Source organism: Phycodurus eques, chromosome 3 (genome assembly GCF_024500275.1).
Source record: "Phycodurus eques isolate BA_2022a chromosome 3, UOR_Pequ_1.1, whole genome shotgun sequence".
Classification (NCBI taxonomy): Eukaryota; Metazoa; Chordata; class Actinopteri; order Syngnathiformes; family Syngnathidae; genus Phycodurus; species Phycodurus eques.
Genome location: NC_084527.1, coordinates 17903204 through 17927500, shown reverse-complemented (window position 1 = coordinate 17927500; position 24297 = coordinate 17903204). Strand labels below are relative to the sequence as shown.

Below are 24297 nucleotides of genomic sequence, written 5' to 3'. Positions count from 1 at the left end.
AGCTTCTCACCCAATCTCTAAGGGAGAGCCCGGACACCCTGCGGAGGAAACTCATTTCGGCCGCTTGTATCCGGGATCTCGTTCTTTCGGTCACGACCCAGAGCTCATGACCATAGGTGAGGGTAGGAACGAAGATCGACCGGTAAATTGAGAGCTTTGCCTTTCGGCTAAGCTCCTTCTTTACCACAACGGACCGATACAAAGTCCGCATCACTGCAGACGCTGCATCGATCCGCCTGTCGATCTCCCGTGCTATTCTTCCCTCACTCGTGAACAAGACCCCAAGATACTTGAACTCCTCCACTTGGGGCAGGATCTCATCCCCGACCTTTTCCAACTGAGGACCATGGTCTCAGATTTGGAGGTGCTGATTCTCATCCCAGCCGCTTCACACTCTGCTGCGAATTGCTCCAGTGAGAGTTGGAGCTCACGGCTTGATGAAGCCAACAGAACCACATCATCAGCAAAAAGCAGAGATCCAATACTGAGGCCACCAAACCGGACCCCATCTACGCCTTGGCTGCGCCTAGAAATTCTTTCCATAAAAATTATGAACAGAATCGGCGACAAAGGGCAGCCTTGGCGGAGTCCAACCCTCACCGGGAACGAGTCCGACTTACTGCTGGATATGCGGACCGAACTCTGACTCCGGTCGTACAGGGACCGAACAGCCCGTATCAGGGGGTTCGGTACCCCATACTCCCGAAGCACCCTCCGCAGGACTCCCCGAGGGACACGGTCGAACGCCTTCTCCAAGTCCACAAAACACATGTAGACTGGTTGGGCGAACTCCCATACACCCTCGAGGACCCTGCCGAGGGTGTAGAGTTGGTCCACTGTTCCACGGCCAGGACGAAAACCACACTGCTCCTCTTGAATCTGAGATTCTACTTCCCGACGGAGCCTCCTCTCCAGCACCCCTGAATAGACCTTACCAGGGAGGCTGAGCAGTGTGATCCCCCTGTAGTTGGAACACACCCTCGGTTCCTTCTTAAAAAGGGGGACCACCACCCCAGTCTGCCAATCCAGAGGCACTGTCCCCGATGTCCCACGCGATGTTGCAGAGGCGTGTCAACCAGGACAGCCCCACAACATCCAGAGCCTTGAGGAACTCCGGGCGAATCTCATCCACCCCAGGGGCCCTGCCACCGAGGAGCTTTTTAACTACCTCGGTGACCTCAAACCCAGAGATAGGAGAGCCCGCCTCAGAGAACCCACACTCTGCATCCTCATGGGAAGGCGTGTCGGTGGAATTGAGGAGGTCTTCGAAGTATTCTCCCCACCGACTCACAACGTCCCGAGTCGAGGTCAGCAGCGCCCCATCCCCACTATACACAGTGTTTGGTGGTGCACTGCTTTCCTCTCCTGAGACGTCGAATGGTGGACCAGAATTTCCTCAAAGCCGTCCGGAAGTCTTTCTCCATGGCCTCATCAAACTCCTCCCATATCTGAGTTTTTGCTTCAGCAACCACCAGAGCTGCATTCCGCTTGGCCAGCCGGTACCCATCAGCTGCCTCAGGAGTCCCACAGGCCAAAAAGGCCAAATAGGACTCCTTCTTCAGCTTGACGGCATCCCTCACCGTTGGTGTCCACCAACGGGTTCGGGGATTGCCGCCACGACTGTTGTTTGGGCATAGGCCCAAACAACAGTCAGGACCCGTCCCCCCACCCGGAGGCGGAGGGAGGCTACCCTTTCGTCCACCAGGGTGAACCCCTACGTACAGGCGCCGAGCCGGGGGGCAATAAGTATACCCACACCTGCTCGGCGCCTTTCACCATGGGCAACTCCAGAGTGGAAGAGACTCCAACCCCTCTCGAGAGGACTGGTACCAGAGCCCAAGCTGTGTGTGGAGGCGAGTCCGCACACAGGCTAGTCGGAACTTCTCGACCTCACACACCAGCTCGGGCTCCTTCCCTGCCAGAGAGGTGACATTCCACGTCCCTAGAGCCAGCTTCTGTAGCCGGGGATCGGATCACCAAGGTCCCCGCCTTCGGCCACCGCCCAGCTCACACTGCACCCGACCCCTATGGCCCCTCCCACAGGTGGTAAGCCCATAGGAAGGGGGACCCACGTTACCCTTTCGGGCTGTGCCCGGCCGGGCCCCATGGGTGCAGGCCCGGCCACCAGGCGCTCGCCTTCGAGCCCCACCACCAGGCCTGGCTCCAGTAGGGGGCCCGGTGACCCGCGTCCGGGCAAGGGAAAACGAAGTCCATTGTTTGTCGTCATCATTAGGTTGTCTTTGAGTCTCAGATTATCGCGCTTCTAGTCACTTTAAACTGCACACACTCCTTGAAGACTATTTACTATGTTCATTGCACCGGACTATTGCTATATCAGTCATTCAAACTGCTCTAAGTGATAGAGGACTCTGCATCTTTTTGCACAATTGTCCACAAAAATAAATAAATAAATGTTTTAAAATGTACCGGCATTACCAGATAACTCGCAACCCTTTATTGCTCAGTGACTGTTTTTCTCAATGTCTTTATGTTTCAAAAGTGTTCTCTGTCAATTGTCTGTCTGTTGTCGTACTAGAGCGGCTCGAAATACCGGAGACAAATTCCTTGTGTATTTATTTGGACATACCGTATTTTCACGACCATAAGGCGCAGCGTATTAAAAGGTGCAGTCTCAGTTTCAGGGTCCATTTCTGTATTTAACACGCACCGTATTATTGGACGCAGGCATGGTAAAACATACGGTTGCATGCACGCATGCATGCACGCTAAAACAATGTTTTTAAAAAGGCAGCGGGAGCAAAACTGAGTTCGGTTGTACTTTATTGAAGTATTTTACAATGTACTCATGTTATTTTTTGATCAATCCTCATCCACAAATCCATCAAAGTCCTCATGTTCTGTATCCGAAATGAACAGCTGGCCAAGTTCTCAATCAAACACGCCAGGTTCGAGTCAGTCTCGTTGCCGTGCGGCTCCTCAGAAATGATGTCGGCTTTTACGAAAGCTCGAACAACAGTGCAAGCAGGCACGTTAGCCCAAGCATCCACAAGCCACTCGCCCGGCGCTGCCTCCTCGTCTTAGTAAAACTGTGTTCGCCGTCTGTCATCCATGGCTCCCACGCCGCTCGCAACTTCACTTTGAATGCCCTGGTTTACACCGATGTCCAGCGGTTCATCAAGCCTAACGGAATGATGCCAAGCCCCGAGTTATTGCACTCAGTCGAATGGTGACTGTAGAGACGCTTCTCACGGCTGTTCTTTGATCATTAATCCATTGCCCGAGTTGGTCTTCCAACTCGGGCCACCTCGCCTTGTTTCCGCGGAAACTCAGCTTCGTCTTCTTGACTTGGCAAAGCTCGTTTTCCTGCTTCCTCCACTTGCGAACCATGGATTCGTTGATCTTGAATTTTGACTGCGGTCAAGCCAGCCTCCACTCGTAAAGTAGCAATCAAGCCAGCCGCCCCTCATTTTGTTCATACTAGGCATTACGGTAATAAGTCGCCAACTCGCGGCGAAAGCCACCTTCAAAATAAAAGCTTTCCAATAATACGGACCTCATTGCTCTTCGGTTAAGGAATGCAGCCAGCAAGGTTAATTTTAATCTTGAGATGCATTAAAAAATGTAGTTCATTAGGTTTCGGAGACTTTTACACAGAGCAATTAAGTATGGCCGTCACTTGAAATGTCGCTGATCCAGTTATGGGTGGAAAAACTCGGACTGGGGGTGGTTATTTTGTAAATGACATACTCTGTTGGGGTAGAATACACATTCTGGCCAAAAGGAATAACAAAAGATGTACTTGGCTGTGTAATATCTCCAGAGACCCAACTATGTGTTTACAAGCACTTGAAAAGTTCATTTTCCATGTCACCTTTAACATTTTACATTACATGAAGTACCCCGTAGATGTATTCCTTCATGGCCTCCCTTGTTCTATTTCTACTATTGTACGAAAACTGCAGCGTGCTAATTTACTTGGCGACTCTGCCATGAAGTTTATTTTCTGTGAATCTCTCGAGGACGACCATAAACAGTATGACATCATTTGCACTTTGCAATAACCGCTTTCCTTTTGTCGTTTTAAGTCTTATTGAAGCGCAAGCCCCCGATCGTGAGTCACAGCTTGGCGGCATCTGCCGGATGGGCTTTAAGCATCCTGTTAAATTATGTCACCGCCGCCGCGAGAACAGCGGAACGACCGTGCCTCTATAAATACAGGAAAATATTTCCGATGTAACGTCCACAGTAAAAAGCAGCGGAGCGTTAAATGTAGTGGTGCTTATCTGCAATTTATTTTTTATTTTTTATTTTTTTAAATAGCTTCATCCTAAAGAGGATTTGGAGTGCGCTTTCGACACATGACAGTGCATCCCGAATGCTTGCCGGAGGGGCTCTGAATGGGAGAACACGCAGTGGGTTTGCATTGATTGGTGCGGGTGGTACTTTTCATGTGGGAGCCGGTGTACCCTGGTAAAGTCTCATGCCTTACATAAGCGGAATCAAAATGATGGAAAAGACCATCAAATTAATCACCACAATGGGTGTCACGGTAGGCCAAAAATCACGGGTTGGTACGGATCTTTGTTTGAAGATGGCTGTTGAGTTTACGTTGGGTACAGTCGGCAAACAAAATGTGAAACATTAAAGTACTTCTGTTTAAATGGGAACACATTTTTAAGACCCTGTGAAGTGAATTCAGAGATTTGTTTAATAAATTATACGGGTTTGAACAAACAACATGCAAAAACTGAGAGCCCTGTTGGACTGAATTGTGAAACGATAGGGCTACATTTTCGTGACTGGCGTAGATCCAGTGCTGCAGCTGGTGTAACTCTGTGAAGAAATGGGTTAGACCCGGTGTTGGTAATTTTGTGGACCGGCGTACATCAGCGCACTTCAGAGTGGACGTGTTCACAGCCAACTTCATTCCTGTCCAGTCAAAGTGGCTCTCACTTCCTTTAAATGCGGCGCCAGTATTCTCGCATGGAGACGTCTCAATATACTGAAGAGGACGCAGCAATCCGTGCGTGACTGCAGCATTGAATGTTAGCGAGTACCCTTATTAAATAGAAAGAGCTGGTGAAAACCACTGGTTACAGAAATACGTCCGCAGACCTCATGTATCTTTCTATATCCCCTCCAACATTTGTTCATGTGCTCCAACCCCATCCCTGTGTGCCGGCCAGTATGTGGGATGAATAAAAAATATATAATAATGATGATAAAAAAAAATAATCATGCATTCAATTAATTGATTTCTGCAATGATTCAGAGGGTTCCATGTCATTTCTGAAATATGTCTGTCATCCACCACATGACCGCGGAGCGTGTCTGTCTGCATGCATGTGCCCCGATCTAATCCACCAAAATTGCGTTAGGCCACCTGTGCTAAAACTTAGACGTGGTCCCAGTATGTTTAAGTTTTGGCGGACTTTCTGACACCAAATTGTCACCACCAATGCCAACGGCAATTGGCAAATGCAGCGAGACTCGCACTTGCACAAAAATGAAGATACACATGTTTTTACACGCGACTGCAGTTGCGCTGTCCTCTAGCTCTCTTGCCTGGCAGCTCCATCCTCATCATTCTTCTACCAATATACTCACCATCTCTCCTCTCGATGTGTCCAAACCATCAAAGTCTGCTCTCTCTAACTTTTAACCAAAACATCTAACCTTGGCTGTCCCTCTGATGAGCTCCTTTTTATCCTATGCAACCTTATCACTCTTAGCGAGAACCTCAACATTCTTCATTTCCTCCAGCTCTGCTTCCTGTTGTTTCTTCAGTGCCACTGTCTCTAGTCCGTACATCATGGCTGGCCTCACCACTGTTTTATAAACTCTCATTTATGCACATATATTCTGTTTTACTTCGGCTAATCTTCATTCCTCTCCTTTCCAGTGCCTGCCTCCATCTTTCTAACTGTTACTCCACCTACTCCTTGCTTTCACCTCTAGTGAGACTCCAGTCTAACCTCATCTGTCAGCCTATCCATCACCACTGCAAACAGGAAGGGGCTCAGGGCTGATCCCTGATGCAGTCCCACCTCCACCTTAAACTCCTCTGTCACACCTACAACACACCTCACCACTGTTCTGCCTGTATTATTCTAACATACTTCTCTGCCACTCCAGACTTCCGCATGCAGTACCACAGTTCCTCTGTGGGTACTCTGTCATACGCTTTTTCTTGATGTACAAAGACACAATGTAGTTCTTGACCTTCTCTGTACTTTTCCATCAACATCCTCAAGGGCAAATAATGCATCTGTGGTATTCTTTCGAGGCATGAAACCATACTGCTCCTCGCAAATATGCACATCTGTCCTGAGTCTAGCCTCCACTACTCTTTCCCATAACGTCATTGTGTGGCTCATCAACTTTATTCCTCTATAGTTCCCACAGCTCTGCACATCACCCTTGTTCTTACAAATGGGCACCAGCACACTTTTCCTCCATTCCTCAGGCATCTTCCGACGCGCTAGAATTCTATTGAACAAGCTGGTTGAAAAGTCCACAGCCACCTCTCCTTGATGCTTCCATACCTCCACAGGAATGTTATCAGGACCAACCGCCTTTCAATTTTTCATCCTCTTTAATGCCTTTCTAACTTCCCCCTTACTAATCATTGCCACTTCCTGTATTCTTTCCACCTATCCAGCACACTACTGGCACCAGTCAACATATTTTCATCTCTATCCTTAATCACCCTAACCTGCTGCACATCCTTCCGATCTCCATCCCTCTGTCTGGCCAACCTGTATAGATCCCTTTTCTCCTTCTTTAGTGTCCAACCTGGCATACATGTCATCGTATGCCTCTTGTTTGGCCTTTGCCACCTATACCTTTGCCCTGTGTCGCATCGCAATGTATTCCTTTCGCCTCTCCTCGGTCCTCTCAGTGTCCCACTTCTTCTTAGCTAACCTTTTTCCTTGTATGATTTCCTGTACTGTGAGGTTCCACCACCAAGTCTCCTTCTCTCCTTTCCTGCCAGAAGATACACCAAGTACTCTCCTGCCCGCCTCTCTTATAACCTTGGCTGAAGTGGTCCAGTCTTCTGGAAGCTCCACTGTGAGCCTGTCTCACCTCTTCCCGAAAAGCTGCACAACACTCGTCCGGTCTCAGCTTCCACCACATGGTCTCTGCTCTGCCTTTGTCTTCCTAATCTTTGTCCCCACCACCAGAGTCATCTTACACACCACCATCCTATGCTGTCTGACCACACTCTCCCCTACCACTACCTTACAGTCAGTAACCTCCTTCAGATTGCCTGCACAAGATGTTACCCACCTGCGTGCTTCTACCTCCACTCTTGTAGGTGCACCCTATGTTCCTGCCTCTTCTGGAAAAGTGTTCACTACAGCCATTTCCATTCTTTTTGCAAAGTCTACCACCATCTGTCCCTCCAAGTTCATTTCCTGGATGCCGTACTTACCCATGAATTCTTCATCACCCCAGTTTCCTTCACCAACATGTCCATTACAATCTGCACCAATCACGACTCTCTCTCTGTCTGGGATGCACAGAACTACTTCATCTAGCTCCTCCCAGAATTTCTCTTTCAACCTCTAGGTCACATCCTACCTGTGGGGAATAGCCGCTAATCACATACATAACGCCCTCAATTTCAAGTTTCAGCCTCATCACTCGATCTGTTACTCTTTTCACCTCCAAGACATTCTGCTCTAACTCTTCTTTTAAAATAATGCCTACTCCATTTCTCTTCCCATCTACACCATGGTAAAATAATTTAAACACTGCCCGTAAATTTCTAGCCTTACTGCCTTTCCACCTGCTGTCCTGGACACAAAATATATCAACCTTTCTCCTAATCATCATGTCAACCAACTCCCAAGATTTTCCTGTCATAGTTCCAACATTCAAAGTCCCCACATTCAGTTCTAGGCTTTCCTCTTCTCTTTCTGCCTAAGAACCCACTTTCCACCTCTCCTTCGTCTTCGACCCACAGTAGCACCCTGCAGGTTAACGGTGCTGAGGGCATACGTTGTTAACCCGGGCCACGACCTGTTCCGGTATGGAATTCTTTAGATGAACGCTCATATTTGTTTGAGCTTCCTGACGCAACCCTCTGCATTTATTGGGGCTTGGGACCAGCCTACAGTTTGCACTGGCTTTTGGCCCCCATAGGCAAGATAGCTTCAGTATGTGCTCTACTGTATTTGAAGGAGGTGTTTAATTTCTTAAGGGGACAACTCCCCCGGGCACTAATTGGGGCACGGCATCTATTAGCATAGGGGCCACTATCTTAGAAAAAGGAACAATGGAATAGTAAGAGCCAACCTCTACTGCAGATAGGGGAAGGTATTCATTGGGAGGTGGCCTTTATTTTTTAAAATAATGTTAAACAATATATGTAATGCCCATGTCGGAGATACGACCTCTAAACTACCCAGTTTATTCCGAATGGGGAAAAAGGAGGCATGTATTTCAGGGAGGGGTTTATTTTTCTTAAGTGGATGACCGTCCCGGTCAATAACTGTGGCACTTCGGCTATTAGATGGACAGCTGCAATGTCAGTACTCAGAGAAAAAGAAAATCTGGAAAGCTAAGAGCCATGGTCATTAAAAAGACAGCTATCGACATCCTGTGGCCTTCATCTTAGTCCCTTTTTACATACATCCTAAAAGTAATTTACTGCAACATACGTGGAGAGGCATGAAAAGTGCATTTGGCAGCTAAAGATGCAATCACTGGCAGAAATGTGAGGCTCCCGACATCCTTCTCTAAACGTTCCATACTTCCACCCCTCGCCACCTCCCACTCAGCACTCTTGCCACCTCTCCATTTGTCATTCTAATTTTGAAGCCTCTCAATAGGAGACCATGTACAATGTGAAAATATCAAACGCATGACTTATGCCTTCTAAGCGTTCTGAACATATACGTACACAGCATAAATCACTGCTGGTTACTTTGTAGTTCAAGCCAAGGTTAGGGTTTTGAACATAAGGTTTCAAAGAAGGGTTTAAGCCTGAGTAGCGTTACAAATTGGGCTTTCAAGCTTGGTTTAGAGCCTCAAACAAGTGTTAAGGTTTCAAGGTTTCTTTTTAAGTTAAGGGTTGGAGCCTGGGTCAGAGAATCAAATTAGGGTTTCAAACATTTGCCAATGTTTCAAACTATAGTTGGGGTTTAAGATTGGGGTTTCGAGCAAGGGTTAGATTTTTAAACAAGGGTTAAGATATTAAATTAGTTTGACAAGTCAAGGTTAGGGTTCCAATGTAAGATTTCAAATCAGGGTTCCAGGTCAAGGGTTATGCTTTCACTTTAGGGTTTCAAGTTGTGGTTTAAAACCTGGGTGATGATGAGGCCGTCAAACAAGGGTTAGGGTTTTAAATATGGGTTTCAAGCATGGGTTAAGACTTTAAAACCACTGTTAGTTGTCAACTGAGGTTTTGAAACCAGGATTAGGTGTGTTTCAAAGTAGGGTTTCAAACTAGGATTAGGGTTTGCAGTTAAGAGTTTCAAACTACTTTAAAGCTTGAAATTAGGGCTTCAAACCATGGTTTGGCAATTTTAAGCCTGGATAGGCTTTAAAATTATGATTTCTAGCATTGGTTAGAGTTTCAAACAAGGATTATGATTTCAAATTAGGGTTTAAAACCAGTATTACGGTTTTTAACTAGGGTTTTTGCATTTCAAAGTAGGGTTTCAAGCCAGGGTTAATGTTTCAAAGCAGGGTTTCAAGAAATTATAGGGTTTTCAAGACAAGGTTACGAAAATGAGTTATGGTTTTTAAAATGAGGGTTTCAAGAGCAGGTTAAGGTTTAGAAGTGTAACATTTGAGAATATACAGTATAATATACAGTAGAATATAATCAGCAAAGACGCTAACGTTAGCATATTGTTGCTATGCCTCAGCTCTTTGCTCCAGACACCCTTAGTCTCCTTGAGAATGCAATGTGTCTGTGAGAAGTAAATGCTGTACAGGAGACCCTCATTCTCCTAAATTGCTGTTCGTAAGCATATCTCAGTCTTCCGATGCATTCAACGTGGCGTGGTTTTCACAGATTCGCGCTGTACTATTTTGAAATGGAAAACAAACTGAGGTTAGTAGATCCTGCTCAGTACCCCAAAGTAGAAAAGCAACAAATACAAATAAATGCAAGCCACACGCTTTCATTCGCAACGGCAATCCAACAATGGTCTCGGTTGATTTCCAGCATTCCCTTTTTCAATTCTGACAAGCGAGTACTCCCTTTAAGTGAGGGAGTCCACACCCAAAACACGCCACTGTGTTGGGGAGGCCCCCCCCCCCCCCCCCGCTGCTGGAGAAGGACTCGGCAGCATTAAAGAAATAAAAGATTTGGATGTCAAAAGAATAGCGTGAGCTGCAGCGCATCTCGGAAGCCCGTTTGACAACATCAAGGACGAGGAAACAAAGCAAAAAGGTAGTTCTGAATGAAAACAATTGGCTTTAGTGTTGCACACTATTACAGTAGGTGATGAAAGAATAGTAAAGTGATTTCATGCCAGGGGTAAGGTTTCAAGACAAGGTTTTAAACCTGGGTTAAGGTTTCAAACCAGAGTTAGGGTTTCAAAGAAGCGTTCGCAAGCCAAGATTAGGGTTTCAAGTCGGAGTTTGGGTTTCAAGCATGCATTGCAAAAACTCAAAATATAACCGAGAATATTTCTTATATTTATGGTAAAAAGTCTCAAAACTAATCTGATTACACTCAAAATAAGCCTCAGAAGTCAATAGGTTTTAGACAATTTTGCACTTGTTTCAAGTGTTACTAATTATTGGAATAATAAAAGTGTAAGAAAGAAACTTAACTGCCAATTTCAAATACAAATGAGTTTAAAACAAGTGCAAATTGTCTAAAACAAGTGACTGTTTACTGGATGAATCTTATCCAAATTAATTTTGACTCAAAATGTAAGACATTTTTGGTACAATTTTGAGTTTTTGGAGTGTGGGTGAGAGGTTTTGAACAAAGGGTTAAGGTTTGAAGTAGGGTTTCAAGTCATGGTTAAGGTTTCAAACCTGAGTCAGTGTTTCAAAAAGAGGTTAGGGTTTCAAATTAGCATTTCCATCCAGGATTAGGGTTTCAAGTTAATGTTCAAAGGCTACGTGAGGGGGTTTCAAACAAGGGTTGGAGTTTCAAATTAAGGTTTAAAAACTGGTTTGAGGTTTCAATTTGGGGCTTCAGACCTGAGTTTTGAGTTTCAAGGCTAGGCTTGAGTTACCAAGTAGGGTTTCCAACAGGGGTTAGGGTCTCAAAGTAGGGTTAGGGTCTGTATTTAAAATTAGGGCTTCAAGCATTGGTTAGGATTTTAATGTAGCATTTCAAGCCATGGTTAAGGTTTCAAAGTAGGGTTTCATGCCTGGATTAGGGTTTAAGACAGCTTTCGAAACAGGTTTAAATTTTCAAAGTAGGTTTTCAAAACAAGATTAATGCTTCAAGTTAGGGTTTCAAATAAGGATTTTAAACAAGAGTTAGGCTCTTAAACAAGGGTTAGGGTTTTAAATTACGGTTTCACACCACATATAAAATGTATTTCTCAGTTCAGTGTGGTTGTGGCACGTAAAGAGCCGAATTGCTGTTTGTTTTTGATTGTTGGGATCCGCATCGATTCGGACTCGTCAATCTTCTTATCAGCACTTGCTGCTGCTGACAGCATTCGGGCCGGCCGGCTGCAGTGTGCGTAATGACATGCAGGATTTATTTACATGTGCATGCCCATGACATCCCCTGCAGAAGGCACTGACGTGTGCGTGTGTGCGTGTGTGCGTGCGTGCGCGCGTGCGCAGACAGATAAAGCTTTGAGCTGCTGAGATGTGTCAGAAATCTAACGGCGGTTTGATGCCCTCGCTGAGCCATCAAAGAAGACGAGGCTGCTTTCATTACCTTTGACAGAGCAACATGTTTGGATGTTTGCCTGACTCGCTGCTGGCTGACCGGCTGGAGGGAAAGCAGCAGAGAGGCTCGCTTAGCACAGAAACCTTTTAACAAGGCGCAGGAAGAAACGTAGAAGTCAGGAATCAGGAAGGCTGGCTGGATGGGATTTAACAAGATTGGGCCTCAAAAGTGGGTAGAGTTGGCGAAAACTGCACTCAAGTGATCCTGTTATTTTAGAATGATATGACTCAAGTAAAGGTGAAAAGTAGTCCTCCAAATAATTACTTGAAGTATTCTATGGAAAGAAACATCTGACAGCGCAAACAATAATAAACAGAAAAATAGCAAGCAGAATTTAGCTCAATGGAACAGAGTAAATCAAGCATTTCTCCAAGAAAATGAAAACAGTAAAAGGTATGTGGCAATTTATATGTTACTTGAGTAAAATGTAACGGAGCACATGCAGTTACGTTACGTCAACATCCAGTCCTTATTCAGTGTAGTTTGGGTGTCAAACAAGGGTTAGGGTTCAAAATAGGATATCAAGACAAGGTTAGAGTTTGAAGTCAGGGTTGGGGCTTCACGTCAAGTTAGGGGTTTGAAGTCAGGGAGAGTGTTTCAAAATTAAGGCTTTAAGGGGCGTCAAACTCAATTTTGTCTGGGGCCACATTGTCGGTACAGCTTCTCTCAGAGTGTCGTTAGGACTGTGAAACCATGTCCTCATCACTTAGTTTTACATATTCACAACACATTTATAAATGACTACTTTTGAAATCAGAAGTTGGTTCAACTATTGTTCAAGGGTTTGGTGGTAACAAAAAAATAATGGTTTCAATATCTCAATGCTATTATTGAATACATATGATAATTTGAAATTTTGATACATATTTTAGCAAAGAATTTGCTTTCGCAGCCACATAAACTGATGTGGCGGGTCAGATCTGGCCCAAATGCCTTGAGTTTTACACCTGTATTTTAAGACGATTACGATTTCCAGTTGCACTCAGGGTTTCAGGTTATGTTCACAAACCTGGCTGAGGGTTTCAAACAAAGGTTAGGGTTCAAAGTCAGGGTTAGAGTTTAAATGTAGGGTTTGAAGTCAGGGTTGGGGCTTCAAATCAGGGTTAGTGTTTCAAATTGGGGTATTAAGACAGGATCACAGTTTTCCAGTTCGGGTTAGGGTTTAAAGGTTTTGGGTTTTTTTTCTAAATTTTTCAAGCCTGGTTAACACTTTCAAATCAGGGTCAGGGTTAGGTTTTCAAATTAAGAATGTCTAATCAGGCTTCCGAGCATCTAGTAGAATAGGTTTCAAAGTACAGGTCAGGCTTCAAATCAGGGTTAAGGGTTCCAAGCAGGATTTCAAGACATGATTGGGGTTTCCAGATAGGTTTAGGATTTCAGATTAAGGGTTTCAAGTAGTTCCGGTAAGTGGGAAGACCAGGTCTTTGTTGTTTGGCATATGTTTTATTCATTAAGCGATTGGTCTATCATATTTGAGGATGTCCAGCATAGGAGGAGCGTTCCCATTTGCATGGCCACCAAAGAAAAGTGCTGGTATCCTAATGAATATAAGGCGCCTTTGGTGCCAACGCTTCAGGCTACAACACCGTGCTGCTGCCTTTCAGCCATATGAAAGCTTGTGATGCAACTGACACACTTTTGGGGGCAATGTTGTATGTCGACTTGGAAAAGAAATTGGGGGGGAAAAAAAGATTGGAAAGAGGTTGCCATAGCGCCGCTTTTTGATCGCTTTTAAAATAAAACAAATAAGGCTTGTTCCTTGTTCAACCAACCAGAGAGGTTTTTCACCTTAAACATTTTTTAGTTCATGCCAACAGCAGGCATGCAAACACCAAAGGCATGAAAAAGGTGATATAGGGGAGTCTGGGGGGGATCCTCCGGGCCCCACAGAGAATTTTTTTAAATTGTATTTTAACATAAATTAAGCCGGCGGCATGGTGGACGACTGGTTAGCACATCTGCCTCACAGTTCTGAGGACCGGGGTTAAAAATCCCAGCCCCGCCTTGGTGGAGTTCGCATGTTCTCCCCGTGCCTGTGTGGGTTTTCTCCGGGTACTCCGGTTTCTTCCCACATCCCAAAAACGAACAGGGTAGGTTGATTGGAAACTCTAAATTTCCCTTAGGTGTGAATGTGTGCGTGAATGGTTGTTTATATGTGCCCTGCGATTGGCTGGCGACCAGCTCAGGGTTTACCCCGCCTCTCGCCCAAAGATCCCTTGTGAGGATAAAGCGGTACAGAAAATGGATGGATGGATAAACTAAGCAATCTGGAAGACTGAAGAGTAGAATAAGGCAAAATAAACATTTTCTTCACGCTGAAAAACATTTATTTACACCGCTCAAGTACATGTTGATGAACAAATTTAAGATTAAAATTAAATTTGCCTCATTTCTTTGCTTTTTTGTTCTGGCCTCCAACTCGAGCCAGGCCCATCTCCACCTGCACCTGATGCCTACTTCCCAAGCTGTGCCACACGAATAGCATCCTCCTCTTTAAGCACTCGCATTCTGGAAAATAATTGACTCAAATCATTGTCTGTTTCACTTGAATTTGGAAAGAGGCGCTTACTTGTATCAAGTGGATGACACTCAGTGATTCTATTATAGTCGCGGCTACTGCGTAATTGAGGAAATACAACATTAAGCTGTTCTTTAATTAGCACTAAAGAGAAAATCCGGTTGCCTTAGTACCCAGGGAAGTTCTATTAGGGTTAAGGAGTTCATTCAGTTAAGAGTGAAGGCACTCATTTGTAAAAATACATTTAATGTATGGTAATATGAAATATGCGGCACAGTGCACGACTGGTTAGCACATCTGCCTCACAGTTCTGAGGACCCGACTTAAAATCCGGCCGCGCCTGTGTGGCGTCTGCATGTTCTCCCCGTGCCTGCGTGGGTTTTCTCCGGGTACTCCGATTTCCTCCCACATCCCAAAAACATGCATGGTCGGTTAATTGAAAACTCTAAATTGTCCACATTGTGAATGTGAGTGCGAATGGTTGTTTGTTTTTATGTGCCCTGCGATTGGCTGTCGATCATTTCAGGGTGTATCCCGCCACTTGCCCAAAGATAGTTAGGATAGGCTCCAGCACGAGTGAGGATTAAGGCTACGGAAAATGGATGGGTAATATTATCTAATTTTATAAATATAGTGCTTAACAGATGTATCAGAAAGAGACAGTCCAACATTATGAAGTGCTTTAATGAGGATTCTTTCAATTTCAACGACCTCTCCACCTTTTACCAGTTTTAACAGGGACAAGCTAAGTAAGACTAATGTATCGGAGAGACAATTGACATGCCTCGGTTGGCACTGCTGTTGGTTAGCAACTTAGTTAGCAAATGGGCTTCATAGTTACCAATTTACCACCCCATCTATTTGGGGAGAAGCACTTCTATTTGTCTAAAGTGGATGATGTACACAATGTTTCTATTCAAGGCCATTAAATGAGGAAATATGACACTCAGGCATTCTCCTTATTTAGAAGGAGAAAATATGGTGGCCCCAGAGGTGGGTGGATAACCAAACAAAATTTACTCAAGTAAGAGCATTGTCAATTTAGAATGATAGACTCAAGTACATTACATAACCAAACTGCAAAGTTTATTAGTTTTTCTTATCAATGCCAATGTCATCCCTTCTGTCCAAGTCTGCAAATCCTTTCAAAATGAAATATTTCAGTTTGGTTCCAAGCTGTAAATTTAAATTACAGTAAAGTAAGAAAAATACATCAAAAATCACAAACTTAAATGTTTCAACAATTAGATATATTTTTTTTTTAAATTAAACGTGACATCTTTGTTATATATTTTTCAAAACAATAATAAATCTTTACAAGATAACAAATTTAGGCTAATTTTGCCAAAGTAATTCTTAATTTAAGTTGATTTTACTCATGAAACAGCACAATAGGCTTTTCAGACAGATTACCTAGAAAACAGCAACATGTTTGAAGTGGACACAAATGACAGTGCATGACATGCAGCGATTGGCTGGCGACCAGTTCAGGGTGTACCCCGCCTCTCGCCTGAAGATAACTGGGATAGGCTCCAGCACGCCCGTGACCCGTGTGAGGATAAACGGTACAGAAAATGGATGAATGATGGATTTACAACTACACCCATTTTTTTTCTGTAGGGGAAAAAAATTTGACTTCTATTTGGAGAGAGGTTAGGGGGAGCAAAAACTGAACTAGCAATGCACATTACATCACTACACCTTTTTATAAATAATACACATCACTTTGTCTCTACAGGAGTTCTACATCACAAAGGCCTTCAGTCAAGGGTTTATTTTTCAGATGATGCCGAGTTGCCTGAATTTGCGCTCTGCATCTCGCCATCGTTTTATCTCCGTCCAACTCTTTATTCATTTCACATGGAAAACACGTCGTCTGATCCTTGCCTGACAGCCCCCCCCCCCCTTAAAGAATTTCGGCAGAAAACTCCTTGAGGAAAACACACTCAGACAAAGAACGACAGAAAATAAAAAAAGAAGTAAATATATATCACTTGCACAAACAATGAATCTCCAATCATACTGATTTAGGAATATTGGTGGACCAGCCAGGACACCAGACTTGTGTGCAGTGCTTTTGAGGTTCTGTTTGTGGTTAGCCTGCAAATTCATTGACTACTCTCTGTAAAGTGAAAATAAATGTCTTGTAAATTTGTCACACCATAGAGCAGAGTGTTACTAACAGCCCTGCCAAATTTGAATCATAAGTATATCAAATGAGGCTTCAAAAAAAAAAAATAATAATAAATAAAAAAAATACAACCCCAATTCCAATGAAGTTGGGACATTGTGTTAAACATAAATAAAAACAGAATGAAATGATTTGGAAATCATGCTCAACCTATATTTAATTGAATACACTACAAAGACAAAATAGTTAATGTTCAAACTGATAAACTTTTAACAAGTCAGGCTTTTTGGGGACAAAAAAAATCCCCCCACTCTTCCATCTTTCTCCAAAGGACATACACTCACGGCTGACAATGAGGCACACTTAAGCGGCCACGGCAGCCAGAAGCCCCGTCCACACGCTCGCTGTCAAGTCAAACTTTTTAAAATAAATAAATAAATAAATAACATGAACCTTTTCCTTGCTCTTTTATCTTCCTCTGCGTGATGAACACACACTCACGGCCAACAATGAGGCGCTCTAAAGCGGCCACGCCATCAGACTATCTGAGATGTATTTTGGGGTTGTATGCATAGTTAGTTAGATATACATTCCCACTGATGCAGAGGAAGGTGCTCACGTTGTTGTATACGTAGTGGGGGAGCAGCAATTCAAAAGGGTTTCATTTAATTCATGCCCCGGTTAAGTCATGCCAAAAATAATTTAAAAAAAACTGAAAAGGTGTAAAAGAGTTTAACACGGTATCCCCACAATTCAGTACTGCATACAGTAGTTCTCAGTCTTTGTACACGAGTCTCTGAATTCACTTTACAGGGTTTTTCAACAACAGAAACCTCTTAACTGTCCCTTCGTCTTCTTCTAAGTGATTTAGGACCATGTTGTACAAATTTCCTCAACTTGTGACCTCCACTCAAATATAACCCATGAGTCGATTAATCACCATGTGCTTCATCCATCAGGAAAAATGTTAACGCTGATGCGAATCAAAACAGTAGCACCTACGGCAGCCTTTAAAGAAGTCACACAAATTAAAGTCGTGCCTCCAAAAGAGCGAGGGAATATGTGTGGGAACACTGTCCAGAATTGGAGTATTATTAAAAGAAGAAGTCATGACTTCAACAACGTAGTGTACCCGCGAACAATTCCAAAACTTGGTAAAGTCAACTTGAGTTCATGTCATTAGAACTCAGCTCCACAACCCGTGAGTCACACAGAGAAACAATTGTGTGTGCGGTCTGAGCAGAGAGAGAACAGTGTAGGGATAAGAAAGAAAAATCAATAAAAACCATTAAGACCGCCTCCAGGCATGCTTTAGATGACCATGTGGCAATCTGCCCGAAAAATTCCTGTTTCATATTTGTGATTTTTTTTTTTTTTTTTTGACCTGAAACGAGGCAGGACACGTTTGTATTTTTGATAAGGTAAGATTTCATTGATCCCTCACTGAGAAAATTTAGGCTACAGTGAGAATAGGACAACAACAACAACAACAGAACAAATAAAATACTGCATTGTTTTTCAAGGAAATATCAAAAATATAAACGTGAAAAAAATGCAACTGAACTGGAAATCGGAAGATGAGCAGCTGAGTTGTGCACATTATGCCCAATATATTTCATCACGCACACAAGATCAAGCTCCTATCTTGTGGTGCTTAGTTATTAAGATGAATGTTTTCTAGCGAGTCATCAAATTTGCAACACATTACTAACGTTCAAACATTTAATTTTGTCGATCTCTCTAGTATATGTGGTTTAGAATTTGGTAGCATTCTGACAAAACCTGTAGAACAAGTTCCACAATGAAAGACCCCTTGAAATGGATGAAATTACTAAAATTGTCACTTCGGACCGAAATAGCAGACTTTCTGTATGTTTTTGGGCCTCTGTTGTTGTGACTTTTTTAGGGTTCTGATGATAGACCAAACTACTAAATGTCACAATACTAAATGAAACTAACTTCAGAGGGATACTACTGAGCCACTTTTTGGGACTATTTCGCCTCCATTCTCTGGCCAGATGCAGTGATGAAAAAAAATTACAATTCCTCGCAATTTACCTCTCTGCCCATCTGTCTAGTATGTGTGGTTAACATTGGTAACAATGAGAAAAAAATCTCGAGGACAAATTCATCTGTGAAGGACTGAGTTTTCAACAGAGGACTTAAAAGTCACTCCTTAGGAGCACTCCTACAGGTCAAAGGGGGAAAGACCAAGCAGATAACATGTGTGCACAGAAGATAACACACAATGGAGGCTCTGTGAATTCCGACCAGAAGAGAAATTTCGACACGCACATTCCACATGTGGCTGACAATGCACGTACTCTCTCTCTCTCTCTCTCTCTCTCTCTCTCACACACACAACCACAAGCACACACTCACGCTTTTAGGTAGTCATTGTGTTCATGATTATGGTCGTGTTATTTGTTTAGGTTTGTGGTCATGTTTTGTTCATGTTATTGGTAACGGTTTTCATATTTTTTGGGTATCATGATTTGTGTTCATATTTTTGGGTCGTGCCTTTTGGCCATGCCACAGGATTTTAATTCAAGTTTTTTTTTTTTTTTTTTTAATTTTTTTTAATCCATTCAGAAATTGACTTGCTGGTGTGTTCTGGATTGTTGTCCCTCTGCAGAATCCAGGTTTGCTTCAGCTTGAGGTCTTGTGTCAGGACTAGTAGTGAGTTGGACCCAGATGCAGAGACAAGAGAATGGGCAGTTAGGGAATGAATGTTTATTGTGCAACCCCTTGTTTGGGAGCGGGTGGGGTTAGGCCAGGTTGGCAGGATCCAGAGATGAGCAGGCTTGAAGAGACCAAGTCAAGGTTGTCATTGAGCAGCCAGAGGCAAAGACAGGTTTGCAGGGAGATAAGGCAAGCGGCAAGCTGGGGGCAAGGAGCAAGAACGGGTCAGAATAACATTTAAAAAGTCTCAAGGCAACAGAGTGTGCAAGATAGCTCGATTATGAAATCGACATAGGTAGTAGATAATCTGGCGGTGTGGTGGAGTGCAAGGCCATGTTAAGTAGGGCAGCTAATTGGGGATGAAATACAGCTGCTGAGTAACTCCACCTGCTCACGCACACACACGTGCACACACACCGGGGCCGAGTTTAGGGGGCTGAAACAGCAGACCTGACATCACGAACTCATGGCCGAAAATTGTCCTTCAGGACGTTCGGGTAAAGAGCAGAATTCGTGGTACCATCAGTCACAGCAAGTTGTCCAGGTCCTCAAGTAGCAAAATTAGCGCATCAAAACTAGCACCACCATGTTCTTTTTCTGAAATGCTGTGTTACATTTATACACACCTTCCAAAATGTTCAACTTTCATCTCTCCCAAAAGTCCTGGGAAGCATTCAGATGTTTTTTTGTTCGTTTGTTTTTTGGTTTTTCTGCAACGAAAGACACACCTTTATATACTTTTTGGTCAGCAGTGTTTTGTACTTTGGAACTGTGTCACGTTGAGTAATGAACACTGACCTTAACTGAGAGGCAAGGGAGGCCTGCAGTTCTTTAGATAGTCTCCTGCGTTCCTTTGTGACCTCCTGGATGAGTCGTCGCTGTGCTCATGGGCTAATTTTTGTAGGGCACTGTTTCCGCCATTTGCGGATAACGTCTCTCACTGTGTTTCGCTGAAGTCCTAAAGCTTTAGAAATGGCTTTGTAACCCTTTCCAGACTGATAATGTGTCAATTACTTTATTTCTCGGCTGTTCTTGAATTTCTTTTGATTGTGGCATTTTGTTGCAGCTTTCTCCGATCTTTTGGCTGGGTTCTTTTTCTCAAACAGGTTCGATTTAAGTTATGGCCTGAAGGTAATCAGGCTTGGATGTGGTAGGTGAAAATGAACTCAGCTTTTCAAAAAAATGGGATTAGCCACAGTTAATTCATGTTTCAACAAGGGGTCAAATACTTTTTCACACACGGCCAGATAGCTTTAAATAGTCCCGTCCCCCTCTTAAAAAATAAAATCATTTAAAAACTGCATTTTATGTTTATTTCGGTTATCTTGGTCTCATATTTGTTTGATTCTCTTAAACATTAAAGTGGGGAAATTATGGTGGGGGTGGGGGCAATATTTTTTTTACGGCACTGTAAGATAGAGAATTGCAGATTTACAAGTTGGGGAATGTCTACCTGTACATGAAGTAAAACAACAATATGTTGTATGAGTATGTAGGGGAAACATAACGTCATGAGAATAGTTCAGTGCAGCCCCTCTGGTCCAAACATTTAATCGTAGCTTAACGTGAGTAGCAGAGAGACTAGTAGTGTAGAAGTGCCTCTGCCAGTGTGTACCTCATATAACAAGCCATTAGTTTTTATTACTCTATGCTGTCCACATCCTCATTTGATTTGGGAGGCCAAGCAGAATGGGGGGAGAGGGGGTTGGGGGGTGGGGTCGAGCCCGTAGGGCAGTAGAATGAGTGAGGGGATGGTAGTCGTGAGAAAGTGACAGACCAAAAATGACAGAAAAGGTTGAAGTGTCGCATTGACGCAAAACAGAACCTCAGCTCCAGACGCATTCTGTCGCTCGGGCAGGAAGTGTGCGACCGTTGCTGACAGGAAGTAGACTAATAAGCGCGGGATTTAAGGGAGTATCTTTGTCCAAATGCCAATGTCTGGATTTATCGGAGGCTCCTGCTCTTTTCAGAGACAGAGAGCTAAAAGGCCGCAGGACATCGTTGACATTTTAGCTGGTGTGCTCTCACTGAAGGACCCAGTTGCCGTTGTGAACATTATTTGTTGCGATAGTGGAGTGCAAATGTCATTTAGGGTACATCTCTTTGGTAGGGTGCATGCTTGAGAGAGTGATTGGTCAAGTTTTTGGTCAATATTTCTGGATATGTGTTCATTATTTATGTTAAATGCATTCATGTTTTTGTCGCTTTTTGTTTTTAAATCATGATTTTTGGCCACAGCTATGGTCATGTTTTTGGTCCAGATTTTTGGCCATGTTTTGGGGGTCATGATTTTGGGTCATGTTTTTAACCATTTTTATTTTTATTTTATTTGTTTTATTACTTATTTGGTCATGTCCGAGTTATGCTTGTCTTTAAGATTTTTTGTTGTGTCTTTTCTAATTTTTTGGGGGAAAAAATTTGGGGTCATGTTTTTGGTTCATGTTCTTTGGTCATGTTTTTGTCCATTTTTTATTTCGGTTTCTGGGTCATGCTTTTCGCCATTTTTTTGTCCTGTTTTTGGTCCAGATTTTTGATCATATTTTCAAGCCATGCCTTTTTTTTTTTTTTTATTATTATTCTTTTTGCTACGATTTTAGTCAGATGGCCATGTTTGTGTTCACGGCATTTGGACTATGCTTTTAGGTCATGATTTTGCATCATGTTTTGACTTAAAAAAAATAAAATAATAATAATTTAATTTGGTCATGGTTTTAGTCATGTTTTTGTTTTGTTATGCTTTTAATTATGGTTTTACGTCATTGTTTGAGTCATGATTTTGGGTTAGGGTTAGGGTTATTTTTGTTCATGGCTTTATCCATGCATCCATCCATCCATTTTCTGAGCCACATATAAACATTTTTAATTTGGTGGTGTTTTGGAGTCATGCTTTTGGTCATGTTTTGGTATTCTTTTCACAACGGGAAGGCATTTTCTGGTCACGTTTTTGGTCCACATTTTTAGTGATGGGTTTGGTCAGGTTTGTTGGTTTAGGTTTGTGTTGTTTTGTGTTTTGGTGTGGTTATCTTTGCCATTGCCATAATTCTTGGTCTGGGTTTTGGTCCTTTTTTGGTCATTGTTTTGGGATTTGTGGACATGTCTTTTGGCCATGTTTTTTTGCCATGATTGTGGTCATGTTTGTTGTCATAGCATTTGGGTCATGATTTTTGGTCATGGTCTTGACCGTGGTTTTGGTCATGCATTTTAGTTTCAGTTTTGTCAACTTACACAACAAGCTGTAAACCTTTTCAGCCAGTCTTTTGTCGTAGTTTCCCAAATGTTACGACAGGCTTTGCTTGTACTAGATTAAAGTTGTGTGTGTGTGTGTGTGTGTGTGTGAAAAGGGGGTTTTGACAGCATTTACTGAGGACTTTGTTGTTTTACAAAGGAAGCTGTCTGGCAATGGGGAGAGATGAAGTCTCACAACAAAGGAGGCGAGGCAAAGCCAACGATGACACATGGACGCAGCGGGCAGCGCTGCAATAAGCAACAAACAAGGACCACCTCACAGGGACAAAAAAAGAACGCAAGCTGGACAATTACAGTGCAGTAGAGCCAATGCAGAGGACAAGGACCCGTGCTGATTGCAATCAGACAGAGTGACATTGGACTGCTATAGCAACACTAAAGGACAAGCGGTGTCCTTACGTTCCCCTAATTGTTATCACAATAACCACTCTGAAATAGAAAAATGAGCTCTCAATGCGTTCACAGGGTGCCATGTGCGAGCCAAACCAACGAGTGGCGCTATGAAGTCGAACCACGAGACCATTTTCTCAAAAAGGTCAACTCAACGTTGACGATGAGACAAGAAAAATATAATATACAGTATTTTTGATGACCAAATAAAATAAAATAATTAAAAGTGACACAAAATACTATATATATATATATATATATATATATATATATATATATATATTTCTTTGTAAAAATATTCCTTACGAGATGAATCATGAGCCATGCATCCGCAACTCTCCATCTTCCTTCCAGCATTAATCTTGCCTGTTGCCATGGAGACCATCCAACGCGAGAGCCTCAATAACGCCAGATATAAAGTAAGACAGTCACGGTCCACCTTCAGTGCTGACGACGGTGTTCTTTTGAACAAGACAACCTTATTGGACACTGGCTTTTCATTTCAATACTTGGACCCCAAACAGGGCGGTGATCTTGTCCATCATGATCTTCAACCATACACATTAAAGTGTGATTAATGTTAAAAGTTAAGCAACAGGTGGGGGTCACTCACCCTTTAAATCTAACTGGCACTCTGGCGGTGTAAACAGTAGACCCATGCTCTGTGTGCGTTTGCGCGCGTGTGTGTGCATGTGCATATGTGTGCGTGAGTGTCTAACCTTGACAAACTAATTCCTCATGTCCACAATCAAGCGGCCTTCAGAGGGCGGAGGAGGTGTTTGGACGACCAGATAATGAGCGCCTCCACCCCGGGACTCGTTGTTTATTTTACGAGGCAACTGTCAGCTCGGCAGGTGAAGTTGTGATTGTAGGTGCACGTTGTGACATTATAACATTTGTTGTGCTTGATTGTAAAGCTGTAAAGCTGGGAAATGTTGTAGCCTGGGTGTCAATTAGGGGGGATGAGGGCTTTATTTGCACACATTTGAGGAATTTAACTGGTATATTGCAATGGATGTCAAATGAAAGTTGAGTTGAAACTTTTTTTTGGCCTTAATTCTTAGCGGCATGTGTGGAGAAAACCAGACACTGCTCATCACCTGTCCAATACAGTCCCAACAGTGAAGCATGGTGGTGGCAGCATCATGCTGTGGGGTGTTTTTCAGCTGCAGAGACAGGGAGACGAGTTGCAATCGAAAAAAATGAACTTAAATGATGTTAGCAAATGGCTGTAATATAAAAAAAGAATGAAACATTTAAGGGGGGTCTGAAAACTGTCCGTACCCACTGTAGCATAGCATAGCATAACATAGATAGTGCCTATGTACTGAGATAGTTATGGTTACTCCCGTTTTTTTGTTTGTTTTTTTTTCATGGGAAAAGGGTGGCATCTATTTGAGATTAAGGCGTTTATTTGAGGAAATACCATAACACACTTTTCGAAAACAAGTAAACATGATTGGTTTTGTCGAAAGAAGACTAGCTATG

At 43.2% G+C, this 24297-nt stretch overlaps 1 protein-coding gene across 1 annotated transcript in view; it reads right to left on the bottom strand.

Moving 5' to 3' along the window:
- Positions 1–23195, bottom strand: part of LOC133400079 (netrin receptor UNC5C-like) — a 332980-nt gene extending 309785 nt beyond the window's left edge. Inside the window, exon 1 of the mRNA XM_061672304.1 lies at positions 23116–23195. The gene's annotated coding sequence lies outside the window, so the exon portion shown is untranslated. The remainder of the gene's footprint in view (positions 1–23115) is intronic.
- Between the last annotated feature and the right edge of the window lie 1102 nt (positions 23196–24297).